Here is a 25,189-nt window from a genome sequence, read left to right as displayed (position 1 = left end):
AACAAAAAAACAAAAGGATACAAAACTATGAGTAAGAGGTCTAACAGACAGATGGGAGCAGGAAATGGCAACCAGTACACAGACTAGGGCACTACACACTTAAACATAACATAAAGGATAAAGGAGATTTAAAAAACATTAATAAAAGAGAAAAAGACAATTTGCTACTGCAACTAAGAAATTAACTAAGAAATTAACAGCATAAATAGGTATACTTTGTGACAACAAAAACATAAAAGGGGAGGGGGTAAAAGTCTGAATTTGCAAAAGGGAATGGAGATAAGATGCATGCTGAAGAAAAAGGACTACTGTATATATGAAACTTTCTTTTACATAACCTTAATGGTAACCACTCAAAAATCCAGAACTGAGACACATAACATAAAAAAAGAGGAAACGAGGTGGGGGGAGGACATAGAATACCATCAAAAATAACAGACCAAAACACTAAGGTAAAGAAACAATGGAGACACTGAGCTACCAGAAAACAAAAAGATTAAATGGCTATAGGAAATCCTCATATATCAGTGATCACCCTAAATGTACATGGACTGAATTCACCAATAAAAAGGCAAAGTAGCAATTTGGATTTAAAAAAAAAAAATCAACAATATGTTGCCTTTAACAGACAAATCTCTGCTACAAGGACAGAGACTCAAAGTTAAAAGATGAAAAACGATACTCCAAGGAAATGGGATTCAGAGAAAAGTAGGTGTAGTCATACTTACAACTGACAAAACAGACTTCATGATAAAAAAGGTAACAAGAGACAAAGATGGATATTTCATAATGATAAAGGGGACAATACAACAAGAAGACATTAACACTTGTTAATGTATATGCTCCCAATCAGAGAGCACCAAAATGTTTAAAACAACTACTGACAGAACTGAAAAGAGAAACTGACAAAAACTCAACTATAGTAGGGAACCTAAATACTCCATTGACAGTTATGGATAGATCATCCAAACAGAAAAACAATAAGGAAATATCAGCTTTAAATGACACATTAGACCATATGGACATAGTTGACATTTTTAGAGCACTTCATCCTGGAACACCACATTGTACAGTCTTTTCTAGTGCACATGGAACATTCTCAAGGGTAGACTATATGTTCAGACACAAATCTAGCCTCAGCACATTTAAGAAGATTGAGATCATACCAAGCATATTCTCTGACCACAGTACTTTGTAATTGGAGATCCATTGCAAAAAGAAAGTAGGAAAAACCACACATATGTGGTGATTAAACAACATGCTACTAAAGAATGGTCAAAGAAAAAAATAAAAGGAGAGATCAAAAGTTACATAGAAACAAATGAGGATGAAAATACATCATATCAAAACTATTGGGATGCAAGCAAAAGCAGTACTAAGAGGAAAATTTGCATCATTACAGGTCTATCTCAACAAACAAGAAAAGTCCCAAATAAAAACCATTACATCTGAAAGAACTAAAAAAAGAAGAACAAATAAAACCCAATGTCAGCAGAAAGAAGGAAGTAATAAAAATTTGAGCAGAATTAAATGAAATAGAAAACAAAAAGGCAATAGAAAAAGTTATGCACCAAAGAGCTGGTTCTTTGAAGAGATCAATAAAATTGACAAACCCCGGGCTAGAATCACTAAGGAAAAAAAGAGAAGACACAAATAAAACAGAAAGGAAAGAGGAGAAGTTATGACAGTTATGTCTTGTATGACATAATATACAAGAATGCTTGAAGGATTATATGCCACCAAATTCAATAACCTAAAAGAATGGACAAGTTCTTAGAAATATATAAGCTTCTTAGACTGAATCACAAAGAACTGGAAATCTAAATAGATCAACACTAAGGAAATTGAAACAGTCATCCAAAACCTTCCCAAAAGTAAAACTTGAAGACCAGATGGCTTCACTAGTGAAATCTACCAAACATTCAAAGATGATTTAATACCTGTCTTCCTCAGACTCTTCCAAAAACGTGAAGAAGAGGCAATACTTTGTAACTTACTTTATCAGGCCAATATTACCCTGATACCCAAATCTGATAAGGATAACACAAAAAAAGAAAACTACAGACCAATAACTCTGATGGATACAGATGCAGAAATCCTAAACAAAATACTAGCAAATTGAATACAACAATACATTTAAAAGATTATACATCAAGACCAAGTGGGGTTCATTCCAGGGGCACAAGGATGGTTCAACATAGAAGGTCTGACAATTAAATTCATGAACTCATTCTAGAATAAGTGCTACATACCTCATTGCTGAACATCACTACGGTCACCTTCAAAGTACTCCCCTTGGGAAGCTATGCACCAACGCCAGTGCCTAATCAACCTTTCAAAGCAGTTTTGGAACTCTTTTTGAAGTGGCCATGACAGTTGTCGTCGTATTACCCTGATGTCCTGAATGTCACCAAATGTCTTTCTTTCAATATTTCCTTTACCTTTGGGTAAAGAAAGAAGTTATTGGGAGCCAGATCAGGTGAGTAGGAAGGGTATTCCAATACAGTTATTTGTTTACTGGCTAAAAACTCCCTCAGTGTGAGCTGGTACATTGTTGTGATGCAAGAGCCATGAATTGTTGGCAATAAGTTCAGGTTGTTTTCACACAAAATAAAGGATAAAAATCACATGATCAAATCAATATATGCATAAAAAGCATTTGACAAGATACACATCCATTTATGATTAAAACACTCAATAAAATGAGCATAGAAAAAAGAACCTCAACATAATAAAGGCCATATATGACAAATCCACAGCTAATACCATACAATGGAGAAAAACTGAAGATTTTTCTTCTATGATCAGGTACAAGCCAGGAATGCCCCATCTCACCACTGTTATTTATTCATCATAGCATTGGAAGTCCCATCCAGAACAGTCAGGCAAGAGAAAAAAGGAAAAGGAAAAGCATCCAAATTGGGAATGAAGAAGTCAAATTGTCATTCTTTGAAGATGACATGTTTCTTTGTATAGAAAACCCTAAAGATTACACCAAAAAGCTATTAGAAACAATAAACAAATACAGTAAAGTTGCAGGATATAAAATCCGTGTACAAAAATCCATTGTGTTCCTGTATACTAGCAATGAAATTTCAGAAAATGAAATGGAAAAAAAAAACAATTCCTTTTTAAATTTGCAACAAAAAGAATAAAATACCTAAGAATAAACTTAACAAAGGTTGTGAAGGACTGATACAGTGAAAACTACAAGACATTATTAAAAGAAATTGAAGAAGACACAAAGAAATGGAAAGATATTCCATGTCCATGGATTGGAAGAATCAACATAGTTAAAATGGCCATATTACCCAAGGCAGTATACTGATTTAATGCAATCCCCATCAAAATCCCAGTGGCATTTTTTAAAGAAATAGAATAAAAAATCATCAGATTTGTATGGAATCACAAGACTCCACATAGCCAAAGCAATCCTAAGAAGAAAGAACAGTACTGGAGGTATTATACTCCCTGACTTCATCTTGTGCTACAAAACAACAATAATCAAAAAATCAAGGTATAATATTAGCAGAAAAATAGACACAAAGACCAATGGAATAGAATTGAAAATCCAGAAGTAAACCCACATATATTTGGACAGATAATTTTCAACAAAGGAACCCAAATCATAAAATGGAGAAAAGCCCTTCAATAAATGGTGCTGGGAAAATTGGAAAGCAAAGGAATGAAACTAGACTGCCATCTGTTACCACATACCAAATTTAACTCAAAATGGATTAAAGACCTAAACAAGACCTGAAACAATAAATTGCATGGAAGAGAGCATAGCTACTAAACTTATGGACCTTGGGTTCAGAGAGGTTTTTATGAATTTGACCTCAAACACAAGGGAAGTAAAAGCAAAAATAAATAAATGGTACTATATCAAATTAAAATGCTTCTGCACAGCTAAAGAATCCATCAACGAAGCAAAGAGGCAACCAACTGAATTGGAAATGGTATTTGCAAACAAGATAAGGAGCTAATATCCAAAATATATAAAGAACTCATGCAACTCAACACCAAAAAGAAACAATCCAATTAAAAAATGGACAGATCACCTGAACAGACACTTCTCCCAAGAAGACAAAAAAAAACAGCCAACAGATATATAAAAAAATGCTCTTCACTATCTATTAGGGAAATGCAAATCAAAACAGCAATGAGATACCACCTCACTCCTTTTAGAATGGCTGTTATCAACAAGACAAGTAATAACAAGAGTGGAGAGTTTGTGGAGACAAAGGAATTTTCATACACTGCTAGTGGGAATGTAAATTGGTATAGCCACTATGGAAAACAGTATGGAGGTTCCACAGAAAATTAAGGACAAAGTTACCATATGACCCAGCAATCTCTGTCTCTGGATATCTACCCAAAAATATATGAAAACAGTTATCCATAAAGATATATGTACCCCTATATTCATTGCAGCATTATTCATGGTGGCCAAGAAATGGAAACAACCAAAGTGTTCTTACATAGATTATTGGATAAAGAAGATGTGGTACATGCACACAATGGAATATTACTCAGTCATGAGAAAAAATATTACTCAGCCGTGTTGTCATTTGCGACAACATGGATGGATCTTGAGATTACCATGCTAAGCAAAGTAAGTCAGACAGAAAAAGTCAAGAACCATATGACTTCACTCATGTGGCATATAAAGCTGAAAGCAACAATCGAACAAGACAAACAAACAAAAACTCATAGACATAGGCAACAGTTTAGTGGTTACCAGAGGGTAAGGGGGGTGGGGAAGTGGTAGAAGAGTATAAAGGGCATCAAATATATGGTGATGGAAGGAGAACTGACTCTGAGTGGTAAACACACAATGTGATATATAGATGATGTACTACAGAATTGTACACTTGAAACCTATATAATTTACCTAACCAGTGTCACCCCAGAAATTTAATAACTTTTTTTTTTTAATGGACAAAGGCTTAAATAGATGTTTCTCCATAGAAAATATGCAAATGGCTAACATGTACATGAAAAGGTGCTTGGACATCATTAGTCATCAGAGAAATACAAATTAAAACCATAATGAGATAGCATCTCACACCTGTCAGAATGGCTGTTATTTTTTGCCATATATAATTTTTTTGTATTTTTTATTAAATTTATTAGAGAATGGTTATTATTAAAAAACAAAAGATAAGTGTTGGCAAGGATGTTGGTGGGCATGTAAATTGGTATAGCCATTATGGACAATAGTATGGAGGAAGTTCCTCAAAAAGTTAAAAATAGAACTAGCTTATGATCCAGCAATCCCAGTTCTGGGTATTTATCCAGAGGAATTGATATCAGGATCTTGAAGAGATAACTGTACACCCACATTCATTGGAGCATTATTCACAATAGCCAAGAAATGGAAAAAACCCACATGGATGAATGGATGATGAAAATGTAGTATATATATACAATGGAATATAATTCAGTCTTAAAAAAGACAACCTGCCGTTTGAATAACATTGATGGACCTGGAGGAAATACAAACATGGAAATACAAATACCAAGTGTTCTTACTTATATGTGGAATCTAAAATAGTCCAACTCAGAGAAGCAGAGAGTAGAATGACTGTTACCAGAGGATGGGGAAAGGGGAAAATGGGACAGTGATGGTCAAAGGGTACAGAGTTTCAGTTATGCAAGATAAATAAGTACTGAAGATATACTAACTATAGCTAACAATACTGTATTATATATTGAAATTGCAGAGGGTAGATCTTATGTTAAGTGTTTTTACCACACACAGCAATAATAATAATAATAATAATAATAATAATAATAATAAATTTGATAAAAAATAATGAAAATAGAAAAGAGGGGGAGAAAACTTTGGAGGTGATGGATATGTCTGTGACCTTCATTGTAGTGATGGTAGTTTCATAGGCATATGTTTATCTCCAAATCCATTAAGTTGTGTACATTAAATGTTTATAGCCTTTTATATGTCAATCATACTTCAATAAAGTGGCAAAAAAAACCATTAACATTTGAAAACATTAAGATTCAAATAAATGAAAAGGAGCTTTCTGAATCATGAGAATATTGTCACATTATTTGGCAGTAGTAATTTACAGATTATTAGGTTTACTTCTAACTTTTAGAATTCCTACTGATTTATTTTATAGGGGTTCTTCAAAGAAGGTGTCACCCTACTACATATCAAAACCTTTTAAAGCAAAAGTGTGAAAAACAGTAGTAATGATACAGAAATAGATGTGTAACCCTGATACTAGAAGGGACCCCTCTGCTCCTTGGAGATTTAAATAGAAATTTTCCTGGAACCCCTGTGTTCTTGGTCAGAGAGTCATGAGAAATGCCCCTTGTCCTGTGAATTATGCAAATTCCTGTGCCTGACATATGACCTCATACTTCTTGTCTCTGCTTGCGTGCCACCCTGATTTCTGCCAGTGTCAATGCAGATGTGAAATCAGCCCCTTTACTAGTTTCAAAAATTTATTTAGCATTTCATGAGTTTAAAAAAACTCTGAGTAGGTGATACAACCAGCACATTATTATTGTAACTTTTTGCGTAAAACATTTCTATCCACATCCATGTCCTCGTTCTACTCACACACTTTCCTAAATTAATGCAGTTGCCTTCTTCAGGGGAGTTCTACAAAGCAAACATTTTTCCCATCTTGTAAAACATGGATTATTGGAGAATTATGAGGAATCCAAAATTAGTCCCATCTATGAGGTCTGACAGTTAAATTCACGAACTCATCCTAGAAAAAGTGCTACATACCTCACTGCTGAATATCACTACAGCCACCTTCGAAGTCCCCCCCTCGGGAAGCTATGCACCGACGCTGGTGCCTAGTCTACCCTTCAAAGCAATTTGGAACTCTTTTTCTGGAATGGCCATCAGAGCTGTTATCTTATTCTTGATGTCCTGAGTGTCATCAAAATGTTTCCTTTCAATATTTCCTTTATCTTTGGGTAAAGACAGAAGTCATTGGGGGCCAGGTCAGGTGAGTAGGGAGGGTGTTCCAATACAGTTATTTGTTTACTGGCTAAAAACGCCCTCATAGACAGTGCCATGTGAGCTGGTGCACTGTCATGAAGCAACAGCAATGAATTGTTGGTGAAAAATTCAGATTGTCTTAACTTTTTCACACAGCCTTTTCAGCACTTCCAAATACTAAACTTGGTTAACTGTCCAGTTGGTACAAATTCATAATGAATAATCCCTCTGATATCAAAAAAGCTTAGCAACATCGTTGCAACAAGTTCACGAATTTAATTGTCTGACCTCGTATGATACAATATTCTTTCCTAAAGGAGAGGCCACTTACAGAATATTTGTTCTGTGGTATTAGGTAGTGGTATTTAGTGATGTAACTGCAAGACTGATTAGACAAATAAATGTTTTCATCCTTCTTTATACAACTATAGGAGTTAAAAAAAAAAAGGAGCATAAAAAAACACCTTTACATCTCATATTTGAAGCATTAGTAGAACTCACCAAGGTAAAGATGTACTTGAATACTGGAAATTTTGTTGGGTTAAAATATTATACATAAATGGATTACAGAAAGTTGTGGAAAATATATGCACCAAAAGTTACAAAGAAAATATTAACTATAATAATTTATATTGTAGAATGTGCAGATTTAGACATAAATATCCTAATAATAAATAACAAAAATATGACATTAAGATCCTGAAAATAAAGAAATATGAATAATAAAAAATGTGAGGGAAAAACATTTACTCATCCACTTATAACTTACAAAATAAAATGACTTTGAGATACAATTTTTTCATTGTTTTAAAAGAGCCAACTTTTTGAAAAAGAAGTCTAATATTCTTTTTATATTGTTTATATAAGATAAACAATAATAACCAAATTTTGGGAAGGTAATACAGGAATATATGCTGAGAGTCGCAGTAATGTTCAGATATTTCACTTGTAGGAATTTAAGAAATAAACATTATGTTAATTATAAATCATGTATGTAGAAAAATGCCCAATTTAGAGACTACAGAACGTTAATGTAAAATACTATATTGTCTTAAATTATTATTTTTGAAAACTGTAAAACAATTGTCCAATGGTTGTCTGTGTTGATGGAAATACTCTGTAATTTGCACTGTCCAATAATGGTTAGCCATTAGCCACATATGGCTCCTGAGCACTTGAAATGTGGCTAAGGCAACTGGAAAACTGAATTTTTAATTTTATTTAATATTTAAATTTAAATACTCACATGGAACTAGTGGCCACAGTATTGGACAGTGCAGTTCTAGAAATATGAAGAAATGTTAGGTATAAATGAAAATAAATTAGGAAGTTTATATGCTGTGATGACAAGTATGGAAATACCTATATGTACATATAGAAAGTGATATTCACAATTAAAATATTTGTGTTATAATATTCATAGACACAACAGTTTAGTGGTTACCAGAGGGAAAAGGGGGAGGGGAGAGGTAGAAAATGGTAAAGGGGTCAAATACATGGTGACAGAAGATTTGACTTTGGGTGGTGAACACACAGTGCAATATACAGATGATGTATTATATATGATTGAAACCTATATATTTTGTCACCCCCAATAAATTTAATAAATAGATGATTGGAGGAAAAAAATCCTATGACCGTATGAATAAATGCACAAGTGATGAAAGTCAGCATGTATTCAAGATATATATTCTCAGCAAACTAAGAGTAGAATTTCCTTTACTTCTTTTCCTTTCCCTTTATTTCACCATGTTTACACCAGTAAACATGGAGAAATGCTAAAAATTTTCCATTTTTCTATCAGGAATAAGATATGAATGGTCCACTGTTACTGTTCTTTTAACGTGTACAAGGTGACTCTGTCCAGTGTTGTAAAATGAGAAAAGAAAAAAAGGCATAATGTTTAAAACAGAAGAAAAAACCTGCTAGTATTCAAAAATGATATGATTGTGTATGTTGAAATTCAAAAAGGATCTAGACATAACCTTTTGGAATTAATAAGCAGACTTAGAAAGGTTGCTGGAGAGAATATCAATGCACAAATATATCTGTATGTATCAGCTTAATTAGAGTATAAAATTTCAGAAAATTATAATTTTCAATACTATCAAATATTTACAAATAAATTCAACAAAAGATTAGCAAGATTCGTTGGAGAAAGCTGTAAAACTTGAGAGAATTTTAAGTCAGATATCCCACATAACAGTTTGCATGGTTTCAGCTTGTCTCCTTTTAATCCTGTGGCTGCCCTTCCCCTGCAAGATAAACGTTAACAGTTGGGAACATTACTTAGCAGAATGTGACTGAGATTACATTAAAGGCATACAAAGAGCACTACCATTTTGGTTTTATAAGACAAACTTCCAAGCATATATTTTACCAATTTTTTTAAAGCCACTCTTTCTCTTGGTACAAGGAAGCAAAAAGACTTCCTGTTCAGAATGCATGAAATGAAATGAACCTATTAAAAGGAAGTTTTAAATAGAAAGCAAAAATTGTGTATACTTTTACTAAAAATTCAAGCAACACCCCAAAAAAACTTAAAAAACAAAATAAATTTATAAGAAAGTGTCATTTAAATGCTTTGAAATAATTTTCTCAATATAAGATAGCTAAAACGGTAATGTCACTTTTGTTACTGCTTAAGTGTAGTAAATGGCAAGGCCAGTACTACATTTGTTTTTCTCTCTGTTTCAAAAATGCAAAAATGTTTCTTTGGGCTACCTTAGCCCTTATATGATTGTTTAAGATGGGCAACCATGTGTCCCCATTTTCACCTGTAGTCCTAGTGTAATTATGAATAATCCCTTTTACGTATTTGAAAGTGTTTCAGTTTGTATAGCAGATTATACAGTTACACTAGTTTTAAGTCATTGCCATCATTTTTGACATAGCAAATAAATAAATGGAGAGAGAGAGCAAGAAGTAAAGAGAGAATGAGAGAAAGTACCTAGATAAGATTTGACTCCAAAAGTAAGTGCTTTTTAAAATCTTTATTGAGGAATAATTAATAAATATAAATGTGTATGTTTAAAGTAAATATATATATATGTATTTTTTTTTGTGTGTGGTAGAATTGAAGGAAATGGGTGATTTTTTTAAAAATGCTAATTACAAGGTCAAGTGAAAAGAATGCAGCCCTCCAGCACTACACTGTTCAATATGGTGGCCACTCACTGGATAAGGCAGTTTAAATATTACTTAAGTAAAATTTAAAGTTTAGTCCTTCAGAGGGCTGAGAGACAAACTTACCACAAGAGTTAAAGAATCCAGATTGGAAAGCTTGTATAAACAAGCCTTATTAACACTTTTACTAATTTACTACCCAAGACCAAAGTTTGTTTAGATTCCTCACTAATGAATACTCAAATCTTGCTTAGATTACTTTCTAATGAACATTGATTTTCTTTGTCCTGTCAGTTTCTTACAAATTCATTGTTTCTTTGCTTAAAAGTGTAAAAAGCAGCTTAGTTCAGTCATCTCTTTGAGCCTCATTTTATGATCTGAGCATCATATTATGATTCTCCTGTGCACATATATTAAATTGTTTTTTCTCTCGTTAAAAAAAAAATTAGTCACACTAGCCACATTTCAAGTGCTCAATAGTCACACATGGCTAATGTTCACCATCTGGACAGAGTAGATACGGAGCATTTCTACATTGCAAAAAGTTCTGTTACACAGTGCTGCAGAAAGAACTGATGAAAGGAATATACTGGAACAAGGCATTGATAATTTATTAGTCAATCATTTCCTAAGGTCACTAATGAATTAAAATTGGAAATTGGATTCAGTATAAAAGCGTAAGGAACAGTATCCTAAGACCCTACATTTGTAACCTAGATCAGCACTTCATAAAGTATGGGCAGTGGACTAATGCTGGTTTTATCAGTCTGTGACTAAATGCTTCCTCTCAATTTCAGTATTTATTTAGAAACTTTTATAGCAAGGTGATATTTCTGTGTCATCCAAGTAAATTACCTGTCTTATCTCACTGAGGCATTGACCAGTTTGGTTATTAAAAAGTTGCCTAGCGAGTTTTATGTAGTATGAGCAGTATAGTCCATGAGCATGGGTCCACAATGGAAATAAAAGAGGCCTTCACTGCACAGTATGAGAGACACTGGTCAAGATAAAAAAGAAAAAAAAGAGCAAATAGATTGCTCAGGGCAGTTTTGTATGGAACCTAAATTAGTTGTTAGTATAGCTTAATAATGTATACTTATTTACAAGTGGAATTTAAAAATGAACACTAAATCTCTGAATGTGGTAAATTTAGATTTCACCCTTCCTGCTAATGGAAATGAGGCAAAAGATCCATTATCCACGAAATGAGTAAGGATTTTAAAGAAATTCCTAGTCAGTGCCTCTATCCAGAGAACTTGTTTCCTCGTTTTACCTCCTGGGCCTGGGAGATTCAACCAGCTCGCAGAATCTTTTCCTTTCAGCAAAATTTCCAATTTAGTATTTTCCTTTACCACTTTTAAGCTCCTGTTGTCATATTGTTCACTTACTGTGTTTCCCAGAAAGTAAGACCTAGCTGGACAATCAGCTCTAATGTGTCTTTTGGAACAAAAATTAATATGAGACCCGGTTTTATTTTACTATAAGACTGGGTATAATATAATATAATATAATATAATATAATATAATATAATATAATATAATATAATATAATATAATATAATAGCTGGTCTTATTCTACTATAGTATAAGACCTGGTCTTATATTAATTTTTGCTCCAAAAGACGCATTAGAGCTGATTGTTTGGCTAGGTCTTATTTTTGGGGAAACAAGGTAGTTCTTTGTAACTATTTTCATCCCTTACCCCTAAAGTTAGTTTCAGAGGCTTACAAGATGTCCCAAATAGGAAAATTGTTTTAAATTAAGTGAGCTATTAAAATTTTGTTTTAAAATCTCCTTTTTTTTTTTCACGTTTTAAGCCTGATCTCCTGATACAAGCTATTAAATCGAATTATTTGTGAAATGTGGAAAGCTTTGTACTACTATAGTCAAGGCACAATGTGTCAGCTAAAGCATTATTTTAATGATAAGGGGGAAACATAAATCCTAAATTTACTACCTGTTTTCTTATTGTGGTTTTGGCTATACATTAAATGGTTGTCTATACCCTAAAATAAAATATTCTATATGTTGTATCCAGTTTGTTTTGAGGACTGATTCTATTTTGTGGAATTTGAGGTCAAGTGGAATCTAATACTTTGTAATAGCCCTGATTCTAGTGGCCTTGCATTTTGGATTAAGTATTTATACACACATGTTCAGTCCTTTATCAGTATTATTGATCTATTTGTTACTGATTTCAGCATTTATTCTTTTTCTCCCTAATTTATCAAATTTGGAAAGAGTTGGAAAACACTTGAAGGAAATCAATCTCTGTTTTTAGTAATAGTTTATCAGTTACAGAAAAATAAATGAGTAGTATTCAGCATTTCTTGTTAATTTTTTTAAGATTGAAGAAACATATATTAAAATAAGTATGAAAAATTATACTGATAGACTGGTTATCTCCTGCTTTCAGTTTAATACAGTAATGATTTACTTTTTTTAGGCAGAATTTTTTAGGCAGAATTATAGATAGATAACCATATTATTACCTAGTTTATATAGACCTCTTCAAAAGATGAAAAATAATACTAAAGTGTTAAGAAGGCATGTTACTTTTTATCTATCTTAATATTCTTATTCTTATATTTGATATCTGGTAATATATTTTTAAGGTACAGCATGTGATTTCCTGATCTTAAAATATTCCATTCCTTTTCAAGAGTTTGGGTTGCAATAATATATTTATATTTTTCTCATAAATATTTTATGACATAGCATTTTAAAAATATATTATTTAAAATGTAATTAAAGGTTGATATTGTTAATATCTTTTATATAACACATTTTGAAACTGCTCAGAACATTTGTAGGCTTCTGATTGTTTTATTTTATGCAAGTTGCAACCTTGAGAATATTGACTAATTGGTTAATATTCTTTGTATCACATTTTTTTAGTGCTTATTATGTGCCAGGAACTACTTGAGACTATTTAAACACACACACACACACACACACACACACACACACACACACACACCCAACCCATTTCCTCTGGGAGCTTGCATTCTAGTAGAGTACTTCATATATGATTCTGTGGTATTTAACACAACTTTTCTGTGTTAAGAGCTCCTACTTTTCTGTTAGTTTTCAAGAAATGCATATGTAGTTATTTGGAAATACAGATTTATAGAGATAGGACAAAATTTCTTCGAGGTTCGTTTAACTCATTGCTTTTTAATGAGTTTAGCTTTACTAATTTTTTTAAATGGAATTTACAGCTATGGTCATTTGGCAACCCAGGATCTTTCCCTATTTTTCTCAACTTCCCACTGATAGTTAGGTGCTGGGATGGAAGTTGAACTAGCCACTTTAGGTTTTGGGTTTAAGAAATAATATTTGAAGCATGCAGCATTATTTAGGGAAGATACTTTTTTTTGAAAACCGAGAATGTGATTCTTGGAATGCCATTGAATTTACCTAATTTATTTTCTTTAAAACCTACTTTTTGTAATACGGATAGATAAACTTGAACCAGATGGTATAATCTCAGTATAATATTTTACTCTTCTCTCATCCTTCAGGAAAATCTTAAAACTTCCACCACAAGAAGATTAAAAAGAGGTCCCTCCTGCACCAAGAAAGATCTGCAGATCTTTTTCAGTGTTCTTGGAGGTGCGGGGTGTGAGAACTTGATCAGTTTGTGTCAACCACCTTGTTCTCTAAAGGTAAGCACTGTGTAGTGAGTGCACATTCATGGGCCCAAGCTCCTAATGCAAGACTGGTTTTGGAATGCTCCATTGAGGGTTTGAGACCATCAGACTTTCTCACAGAAGGGGGTCTAGGCAGCCACTTGTGGACAGAACATCACACACATCTATAAAGAGATGGTTTTCATTGTTTAGAAGTAAAGCATGTCCTAGGGATATATGGATGTTTTCGTTTTGTTTTTTAAAAATCTCAGTTATAGTAAGACTTATCTTTCAGTTCAGTCTGCATCTTAAATCAGTTTAATAACTGCTGTGGCTGATCTCTCATCAAGAACTCTTCTTGGATATCTTGACATTTACATTCAAGAAGTTTTAAACAGTTACAGCATTTAAGTAGTCTGGTGACATATTAGCTTAAATTGAATAACTAGCTTTGAAGAATTGCTTTCATGATCTTTTTGAAGCTGTTTCTTACCTTTACTTCAGAGAAAATCCCTCAACCATTTTTTAATCTCTATTAAGCTTCAGAAAGTATGGGAGCAAAGTTCTTCTCAATCTTTATTAGGTATATGATCATAAAATTTCTTAAGTCAGATTCTAATAAAAAAAATATCACTTAAAATCAGCAGTGTTTTTCCTATCTTGCAATGTTTCCCTGTCTTCAGAAAATGAAGACTATGTAAATTGGTCCACCAGGGAAACCTTGTGAAGGATAAATAATGTCTCAGCTTTACTTCTAAACTCTAACACCAGAAAACCTTATTGTTCTTTTGTACAATTTATTGACACCTCTCAAAATCACCAATCCTAAATTAAATTGTCATTTGGTTATTCATTGGCTATGAAGAAAAACAAGGAGCATGTTGATTTTGAAAATGTCATCAGCATTAAAAGTAGATTAGTACTAGATTAGAATAACATTGGCTGCCACCAAGAGACTAAATATCTAACAAAATGTTTCAGTATAATCACTGGAATACTGTAGTATTGGCAGTGAGAACTGAAGTGAGTGCTGAAGTGCTGATGAAGAAAGTAAATCTAAGTGATTTTGGAAACTTTAGTTCTACAAAATGTGAACTTCTTATGAACAATTAAATTTTGGAGAAATCTGCTAATTTTTATCTGGTAGCTGTCTTTGTTTATGGTAAATTTTATTGTCTTTTCAAAACAATTGTCCTTCTAATATTTATGTAATAAAAGATATTGAGGAAAAATAAACCCCTTTGTGTTTGCTGTTTGAATGAGAGAAAAAATACAACTTAGACTTTTTTTGAAAAAACCTTGAGAACCAATTTACTCTTCTGTATGGTAATATTTGAGGAGTTAGAACTAGTTTTGCTTATTGTAACTGCAGGTACCTTTAAAAGACGTAAATCTCCAAAGTACATAGAGGGTATATTAGTGAAGAAATATAAATTATTGGATATTTAGAGATAACTTCTCTATATAATTTTTTGAATTTTTATTTGTGAGAGTATGTTAAATATTTTTAAGCTTCATAACTTCATGGAACAGAATGAATGAATGCCTTCACTGTTTGGGTCAGTTGAGAAAAAAAAATTGAATAAAAGCTAAACCTACGTACTGAAAATGTAAGATGGGATATAAGAATAACTAAACATATTATTATTTCTTACATAAACTAAAGCTTTATTATAACTGCATTTTTAAATTTAAAAAGCCCCCCACTTTAAAAAAATATTTGTCTTAGGATAGTATTGGCAACATATTCTGTAAAAAGAAAAATTTATTTCACCATTCTAGAACTAGTGTTCTAATTTCAAATCAGTTATGTAGCATGTATGCATATATAAAATGGGGACCACTGAAATCTGGAGTATCAAAAATAAGATCCTTTCTCAACAATTCTTATAAATAACTTATCAGGCAACAAAATAAACTGTTGTTTTATAATTTTGATAATATATAGGAATGAAAACCCAACATAATGGCACTGAGGGAGTCTTCCATTGGAACTAGGATCTAGGAGAAGATTGATCTTTATATTTTCATAGACATACTTAATCATACAACATATACAGGTACATACTACTGTTTATTTGTTTTAAAAGGATCATAGCCAATCCATGGAAAACAGTGCCTATTAGAAATGTAGTTCCTTTGGTATGATCATGCTCTCTACCTACTCTAATAGCTAGAGGGAGGTGAGAGAGATAGCCCTGTGATTACCAATATTGATTTTTTTAGGGAAGGAATAACAGAAATTCTAGCCCAACCCTCTCCTTGAAGCCATCAAGGTCAGCACTGTCCAGTAAAAATATAATGCAAGCCACACATATGAGGTACATATGTAATTTTAAGGAATTTTTTGTAGCCACATTAAAAAAGTAAAAAGAAACAGGCAAAATTAATTTTAATTACATTTTGTTTAACCTAATATTTCTAAAATATTATATTATGTCTAAAATATATATTTAACATAATTTATATTTATTTATAAATTTATTATATAGTATAATAAATAATAAATTTTATATATAGTATGTAATATATAATTATAATTATATATAATTATATATAATTTAATATATAATTATTTATTTTATTATTATTTTATAATATATAATATATGTAATATATTATATATAATACATATAATTATTATTGCATATAATTGTTATATATAATTATTACACTATAATTATATTATATAATACAAAATGTATTTAAAATATAATCAATATAAAAATTCATGAGATGTTTACTTTTTTTCATACAGAGCATTCAAAATCTGATGTATATCGTATACTTAGGGAACATTTCATATTGGACTAAACTAGCCACATTTCAAGTGCTCATAGCCGCATGTGGCTTGTAGCTACCATGTTAGACTGTGCAGATCTAGAACAAGAGTGGAGCTCCCATTTTAGTATCATCCATTATGAAGTCCATTTGATAACCCTGTGAACTCCTCTGGTTTAGAGTCCCCAGATTTAGCAGAACACTAAATAAAACCAACAAAAAACCAGGATGCCCAGTTTAATTTGAATTTCAGTTATATAACAAATAATTGTTTAGTGTAATTATGTCCCATGCAATATTTGGGACATACTTGTAAAAAATTGTTTATCTGAAATTCAAATTTAACTGGGTGTCCTGTATTTTACCTGGTAATCCTACCCTGGTTTAACTGAGTAGAAGACATCAGGCTGCCTAGAAACTTCTAGGACTAGGTGATAGAGAATTTTCCTCTGCAGAGGATTTTGATAACCCTCTGAAAATTAGTATGCAAACCAGAAATTATCTGTATCCCATTTCTTACTAATCCTCTAAGATGTTTCAGACAAAATAGGAGCTTATATGACAGGGGCTCAGTCTTTACATATTTAAACATTTTATGTCTAAATTATTACATTAAGCTATAAGGTTTATGAAATTTCATAAATTGAATTATTAGTTACTAGAGTTTATAAAATATAAATTGTCTAACAGCACATTACTAGTATCACATCTTATGAAAAACAGTTCACCCTTGGTGATAATCTCAGCAGTTTTCAGGGTCCTGGCTGTTGCAAGTTATTTTCCTTCCACTTGGTTACCACTGCAGCTGTCACATAACTCTCAAGTTGGCGAGTATTAACACAAAATATTAGATTGCTAAATGCCAGGATAAAGCTTCCTTACAAGTATTTAAGCGCTTGTACTTGTCTGCTCTGTTGTTGACCATTGGATCCTGACCCAGTCAACAACCAGTCAGTTCTTATACCAGTAGCTCTCATTCCTCCTAAGGGCTTCTTTTACAAAGGAGCAGCTTTCCATTCTTATGCTTAAAACATTTTTAATGTTCGAATTTTAGTACCATTTTTAATGCATGTAACAACTTCTTTAGTAGTGGCTCTATCCCCCTTAAGCTCTAGAGGAGAGACCATTTATAATTCATGTTCTCTAAGGACAGTAATTACCCCAGCTCCACACTTCCTCTCAGAGGGAACACTTGCCTTCACCAGGTGAATGACTATAGGTGACAGCTCTGCTTCATTACTAAGTAGGCAGGTAGATCCAACTGCCAGTGTGGTTTGGCAATTTAGTACTTCAGTTTAAGTCATGGCGCATTCCAAATCCATTCACACTTAGGAGAATGTACCCAAGAGTGTGGATGTTTATAATTACTGCATTTCCTTCAGAGAACAAGAATTACAGGTAAGTATCTTTTTTTGGCAGTGATCCAAAAAATATTTTTAAGTAAGAAATTTAAGGATCTGAAAGTGTTCTCCTTCCCCCAAAATAGTCACCTAAAAGATCTGAAATATAACCTGCATTATAATACTTTTCTTCCTCACTTTAAGAAGGAATTGAACCTGGCGGCAGTGGTGGGGTTAGGAGGAGACAACTTATTATCACATGAAAGCTGTGAATCTCACGTATTTCCACGTCTAGAAATATCCTAAGTTTATGTAAGAATCTTATTTTGCCTAACTTCTAATGTCTAAGATACGATTTATTTTGTCAAATTAACACCTACACTATGTATAGATAAGGTGTTCAGCCTTTTCAAGCTGATATCTTTAACCACAATGATTAAATTAATGAATTGTTTGGGTTTTCACTTTTATTCTCAAGACTGGCATCCTTTTCTGTAAAGGCTTTAAATTTATTTCTGAAACAAAATTTAAAGCTACAAAATACTCTGGGTATACACTAGCTTCCTTTTTACTGAGTGATATTTGGATGAGCTTCAAAGTGTCTGTGAATCCCTTGAAATTGTAATTATATTTTGTATGTACATGTTTTTCACTGGGAAGAGTGTCCATAATTTTCGTCATATTCTTGAAGGGTTTTGTAACAAAGATTTGATGAGTAACTACTAATCTAGTCTAATGTCATTAACTTCATCGATAAACTGAGTTTCAAAGAATATAAGTTACTTGCCTTCATTCATTTGAAATTTAATACTTGTAAAAACTAAAGTTTATTTCTAAAAAACGTACTTATTTTTAGAAGGAAAAAGTTTTAACTTGAATTAACTAAACTTGAGAATACCAGCCTAAATGAGAGCAGTTGATTTGCTAATAGTTTTTTCTGTTCTACCTGTTGCCTGGAATCGTTGCTGGGTGTTACATTAAAAATGGCCCCTCAATAACGTATGAGACTGTGTGATAAATTATTTCAGATGGATTAAAGAAAAATGAATTATCTATTTTAATTTACATCCTATTTTTCTCTTTTCAAATCCTACCTCCAAAAAGAGTAACTGAACCCCAAGAAAATAGGTGAATAATTTTATTTTTGTTATTTCCAGAGTATTTAAAAAGTAGTTAATTGTCTTAACATCACATTGAGCATTGTTGGAACTCCTGGTTCTGAACCCTAGTTAAAGAAATTTTATAGTAGACTGTACATGCTTCAAGTTGTTTCTCAGTGTAGAGTATTTTAAGGTCATTCTTTTTTCTCATAAGATGGTTTTAATATTACACTAATACTTTAGAAATGGTAGGTAAGCAAGTTCTATATCAAGAAAACTAATTTCTCCAAATACAGTAATAAGAATTTTTTTTTTGCCTTCCTCTTCCTGGTACTAGCCAGTAAAGTCTGCCTAATTTAAGATTTAATGAATTTATAACATGAATGTTAAAATAAAAAGAAATTTTAGGAATGATACACAAAGAACAATTATTTACCAAAAGGAACAGAAAAAATTTAGACAACTGAGACACAACCTATATTTTAAATTTAAATTTAATTATAATTAAAGTTTTTAAAATGTATAGTGTAAAACTCATTCTAGAAAATGGCATTGATTCCCAAAATAGATTACAATATTTTTTTTCTCCTTTGACTGTTATCATTCAAGTTGATTATCACTCATGCTCTACTGCCTTTATAGCAAGTAACCTTTTAAGTAAGCCAGATTTTGTTTTTTATCCAGGAATAATTGTTTGCAAATATCACTCAGTAGGTCCCTGTGTTACTTTCCATGTGTAATTGTAACAAAAAAAGTTATAATTCTACTATTCGTTCATCAAATTATTTTATATGTAACATAGAAAAGCTTAAATTCTCTTTAGGAACATTTGCAAATATTTATAGCTTTTTTTAAGTTTAGGTAGACAGATGTTAAATGTTCTCTTTGCATTCAAACTGAAACAATTAATTGATCTACTCACTCATTTTACCAAATCAGTGGTGGAACCTTGGGTTTTTAATGGCAGATTAAAAATAATGAAACATCTGAATGTAGAGAAGTGGACATTTATTTGTGATCAATTTCATTTCAGAGTTGTTTAAAATAGAACTTTTCAAATAAAGTTTCAAATATGAATTATTAAAAGTGACTTCTTTCTGTGTGCCTACATGCATGACATCTGTATAAACAATTAAGCATTTTACTCTTCTTTAAGTTCACGTATCAAAAACTCTTTTAGCAATTTTACTACGTATAATGCAATAAATAGACTTTGAAACTGCCACAACTACCTGCCATGTTCTTGTATGGGAAATAAATTTATTCAATCACTCATGAAATATATCAAGAACTATGCGAATAGGGTGGAAAATAAAACATATTCCCTGTGCTGACAGAATTTACAGTGTACTGAAAATGTGTGATAGAGTAGTGCAAAGGAAGATAGATGGGATTGCTGACCTAATCTGGGGGTCAGGGAAGACTTCCTTGCAAAATGAAATTTTAACGGAACCTGAGGCCTTATTAGTAGTTAATCAAACAAAATGGGAAGGCAGAATAAGCATACATATAGAAGCCCTGAATGGAGAAAGAAGACACATTCAAGACAGAATACATGGAAGGAGGGAAATATGAGACTTGATGGTAAAACATCTTTCAAGTTATTATAGATACTTGGCCTTTGGGCTTTATATTAAAAGCAGTGGAAAGATATTGAACATCAAATTTGTATTTTTTTAAAACTTTTTGTTGAGCCCTAGTATAAATCTAAAAAAGTGAGCATATAATAAGCATATAGCTCCATGAATTTTCACAAACTGAATACACCTGTGTGACTATCTCCCAGATGAAGAAACAGAATTATCACCATCCCAAAAGTTCCCTCTCATCTTTCCTTCCAGTCAGTCTTGCCCCCCACCCACTAAGGAGACCTCTCACCTGACATCTTACTGCTTAGATTGTATTAAGCCTGCAGTGTGTGCTCATCTGAGTGAAAGAAGCCCGGCACATGATGATTATGTGCTTCGTCCGTATTATTGAGTGTAGTTGCTGATCACCCTCTTGGCTATATGCTAATGTTCCATCATATGAGCGTACCACAGGGTTTTTCTGAAATTGCTACATTTACCTATGCAAGATAGAAAGATGTGGAGTCAGAAAGCCTCATGGTAATTCTGGGAGAGAGATCATGGGGTTTGAGCAAGTGTACTGACAGTGAAGGTGAAGAGAAGAGGGCATATTTAGAGAGAGGTTTAGGAGTTAAAATTTATAGGACATGGGATCAATTGGCTGAGGGGATGAGGAGTACAGACAGCACGGATAACTCATGGGTTTCTGACTGAGCAGAAGTGGATGGCAGTGCCCTTTATTAAGTCCAAAACTGGAGAGGAATGTTGTTGGAGTTTTAGTGATAGATGGGGATAATTAATCCAATATCCAATATAGTTGAGGTACCTGTGAAACATTGCACATGTCTGTTTTGTACAACTAAATAACTTTTTTAACTAAATGAATGCGTTCATTAATAACGGTGCTAACAGCTCTTCTACATATGGAAAGTTGTAAATTTTGTCTTCTCACTATCCTTCACCTCTAAATCTCACCAGATACTCTTTTTTTTTCCTAAATGTTTGTGGGAATATTTTTGTCACATCTTACGTTTTTTCTTTACACACACACACACACACACACACACACACACAAACATGCCAAAAAATGTATACATGACTTGTATTCATCTTTTGTTATCAGTATATGAATATATTGAGTATTACCATTTTAATACAGTTTTTTTCTTATCATAAAATGTATATACATTTTTTGGCACCGTGTGTGTGTGTGTGGGTGTGAAGTAGTGCTCATTTTATATGCAAGCAGAGTTGCCTTCCTTTATACATGATATATGAAAGGCACTGTAATGCCTTCATACTTTAAAAATTGTTTTTCATTATAGTCTTTCCTTCAGTGAGCACAATAACCCACCTTAAAGTGACTTTGAAATGATTGACTTAGATATTTGGCAAGACCTAATGTGACTAAAATAAATGTTCATTAAATTTTGGTAGAGGAAAGGAAAGATCAGAATGAGGTGGACCCTGCAGCTGGAGCACAAGCCTAGGCAGGGTGTCCAGGGTGAACCCCGGCCGTCAGAGAGCAGAATGAAAGCACCTCCTTTTGAAGGTACCAAAGCGGTGGGATTGGAACTGTGAACAAGGAACTTGACCTTCTTTACAATGCTGCCTGGGACTGGTTGTGCCCTTGGGAAGTTTTATGGAGAGAGGAATAATAGGTATAGCACTGAATAAAACAAATGCCTAGCACATAGTGGAGTACTGAATAGACTCAGCAGTTTACCCAGTTTACAGCAAGAAGTTGTGGTTCAGTGCTACATTTAGACCACTAAATTTGAACTAAAGTCAAGGTAATTTATCACTTCCATGAAAAAAAAACAAAAACTGAGCAATCTTGATCATGCCTTTCAGTTGATAGTTTTACCAAGCTTTGGGCTCTATCATCTATCAGATTTTACAGTTTTTAAAATTCAATGTTACGTTTCATTTCATGGAGGGTTTTTTTCAGTTTTTGCCTGTAATCAACATTTGACATAGTGAAATCAGACCATTACTTTCAGAAACCATTTAAGTTAATTCACTTATTTAACATATACTTACGAGATATATCTCATATTTATAATAGTGTTATAGCCTAAGGTAATGATGCAAAGAAGTAGTTCCACCTTTTGCTACTCGCACTATAATTGTGGGACTCAGAACATACAAAAACATTGTATTAATACAAATTATTACAGTATTAATGGAATAGTGCTTGAAAAAGCAGTGAATCCAGGGAAAAGAAATTATGAGCTATGATATCAGAGAAGAAATAATGGAGGTGGTGGAATTTAATTTGGGTCTTGATGGATAGAATGGACTTGAATAAGTGTGGCGAGAGCACTGCAGACAAAGGTGACACCGGGAGAACAAGTGGCATATACTGGGCACGGTGAGAAATGGTCCAGACTGCAGGAGAAAGCACAACCTGTTGTGTGGAGAGAGAGGAGTTTCATTAAGGTTTGACCATATTGTAAGTAGCTTTGAATTATTTAAAAGTCAGCAGACATAAGAGCATGGAATGTTATCTTGATTTTTAGATTATCCGTAAGTACAGTTTTACTTGTCATCATGTGGTAATTATTTCAATTTTTACTTTTATAGAAATCCTATGTAAAATTACCTGAAGGAGCAAAGTGATTGTGTTTTTAAATTCAGAGAATCTTCACCTGGGATCTATGGATTAGCTTCAAGGAGTCTGGGTCTCTGAAATTAAAGCAAAAATTTGGATGTATATCTTATCTGGAGAAAGAGTCCATTGCCTTTATCAGAGTCTGAAAAGATCTGACAATCCAAAAGAAGTTAAACAGCTTTTGCCCTCCTGGCTTAAAATATTTTTAATCTAACTCTTTTGTGTATATGTTTTTTAATATAGGGAATGAAAATAGAGAAATAAAAGCAACTGTTATAGTGCTTTGCTTTTCTCTCACTATTTACAGGTACAATATTTAAGAGATAATCCTGAAAAGTGTGTCAATTAGATTATATAACCAGAGCTAGTAGATTTTTTATGAATTCCATGGCTTGCAGTAAAAGGGCACCAAATTGCTTTTTTAGATACAGGCATATTTCTGAATGTGAGTATGCTATTTCAAGTAGAAATTTCTTCCTACTTTTAGACAAACATATGTCTCCTCTCTACAGAATATAAACAATTTTAAATAAATGTCCAACTTTAATCCTGAAGTATGACTTACCTGGATCATATTTAATCTCTTATACAACAGTTTAGCAAATCATAGCCGTAGGCCAAATCTAGTCCTCGGCCTGTTTTTATATGGCTACAAGCTAGGAATTGTTTTTATATTTTAAAATCGTAAAACCAACAAAAAGGATTTTAAGCGATTAGGATTATTAAAAAGAATATCCAACAGAAACTGTATGTGGTCCTCAAAGTCTAGAATATTCACTGTCAGGGCCTCGGTTTTTCACTAATCCTTGATTTTAAAATAGTTCAGTTTTTACGCTTTCCCAAATTACATGTGTTATTCTACCAGAAGATGTATTGCTTGTGTATCAATATATTTGAAGTTGGGCATATGGTTGTATAATTCTAGCAAAACTGATTTAGGTAAGGTAATCTGTATTCCATACTGGGTAGTCAGGTAATAGTTCAGCTTTCTAAATTCTGGATTTGGACGTGTATAAGTGAAATGTGAACTTAGTGACTTATTTCAAAGAACTATGTGAATATAAAAGTAGGTTTTAGTCTTCATGAATATATAATGTACCGACCACAATAGAGATCTACTGGTAAAGTATAATCTTTATGTTTAATTTAATATAAAAATGTAATCTTTACTTTTGAAGTTAGCACTTACCTAAAGCAAGTTTATAAAGGCAAAAGAAAATACATATTTAACTGATAGAGTGTTGGGCAGGACAGTTGCTAAAAAGTATGTTATTCATTGGTTTGTTCAACATTTATACTTATTTTTATGACTTAAAAATAAGTATAATTTTTTACTTTTTAATGTTTTAGACACTGATTCTAACTTTCAGAAAAATACTAAAATACTCTTATTAATGGAGAATTATTATATGTCATAATTAGTCTCAAAAAATTGGGGCGATTTTGACTTATCTCTCTTGCATCATTAATATTTTCTTCCCTACTAGATTCTTTTTCATCAATATATAAATAATACTATTTTTTTCCTCCCATATTGAAAAAAATTCTTGTCCCCAGTTCTCCCTTCAGTTACTGCCCTATGTCTTTCCATTTACAACTGCTCTCTCTGAAAGAGCTGTCTGTACTTTCTGAAGTCAGTTTCTGTGAGCCACGCCACTCCATCAAAATTACCCTTGTTACTGACCCTCATGCTGGTCACTTCTCAGTCCTCATCTTACTTGACCTGGCAGCAGCATTGAACACTTTCTTTACTTGGCTTTCAGATACCTACACTCTCCCAGTTTTTCCTCCTACCTCTCTGGCTGCTACTTTCAATCTCCTTTGCTGATTCCTTCGCATTTTCTAACCTCTGAATTGGGAATACTCCAGTACTTGGAATTTGTACCTCTTTTCTGTTCACATTTACTCCCCTGGTGACCTCATTCAGTACCATAGCTTTAGATGACCATCCATTTGCTGATGAGCAGAAGTCATTTGGTGTTCTCAGACTGTAAGAGAATAAACTAAACTCCTTATCTTACCCCACCAAAACTTCCTTCTCGGCCT

The 25,189-nt window shown here is 32.8% G+C and overlaps 1 protein-coding gene across 13 annotated transcripts in view; it reads left to right on the top strand.

Moving 5' to 3' along the window:
* ZEB1 (zinc finger E-box binding homeobox 1) overlaps nt 1-25,189 on the top strand; it is a 200,778-nt gene that overhangs the window by 66,451 nt on the left and 109,138 nt on the right. For 3 of the 13 annotated variants that reach the window (XM_074324717.1, XM_074324718.1, XM_074324719.1), the window contains one exon: nt 13,633-13,776. The exons of the other annotated variants lie outside the window; for them this stretch is intronic. The gene's annotated coding sequence lies outside the window, so the exon portion shown is untranslated. The remainder of the gene's footprint in view (nt 1-13,632; nt 13,777-25,189) is intronic. 13 annotated transcript variants of the gene reach the window in all.

The sequence above is a fragment of the Rhinolophus sinicus genome, linkage group LG02, assembly GCF_036562045.2.
Source record: "Rhinolophus sinicus isolate RSC01 linkage group LG02, ASM3656204v1, whole genome shotgun sequence".
Classification (NCBI taxonomy): domain Eukaryota; kingdom Metazoa; phylum Chordata; class Mammalia; order Chiroptera; family Rhinolophidae; genus Rhinolophus; species Rhinolophus sinicus.
Note: the sequence above shows the minus strand (reverse complement) of the source record. Positions and strands in the feature narration are given on the sequence as shown.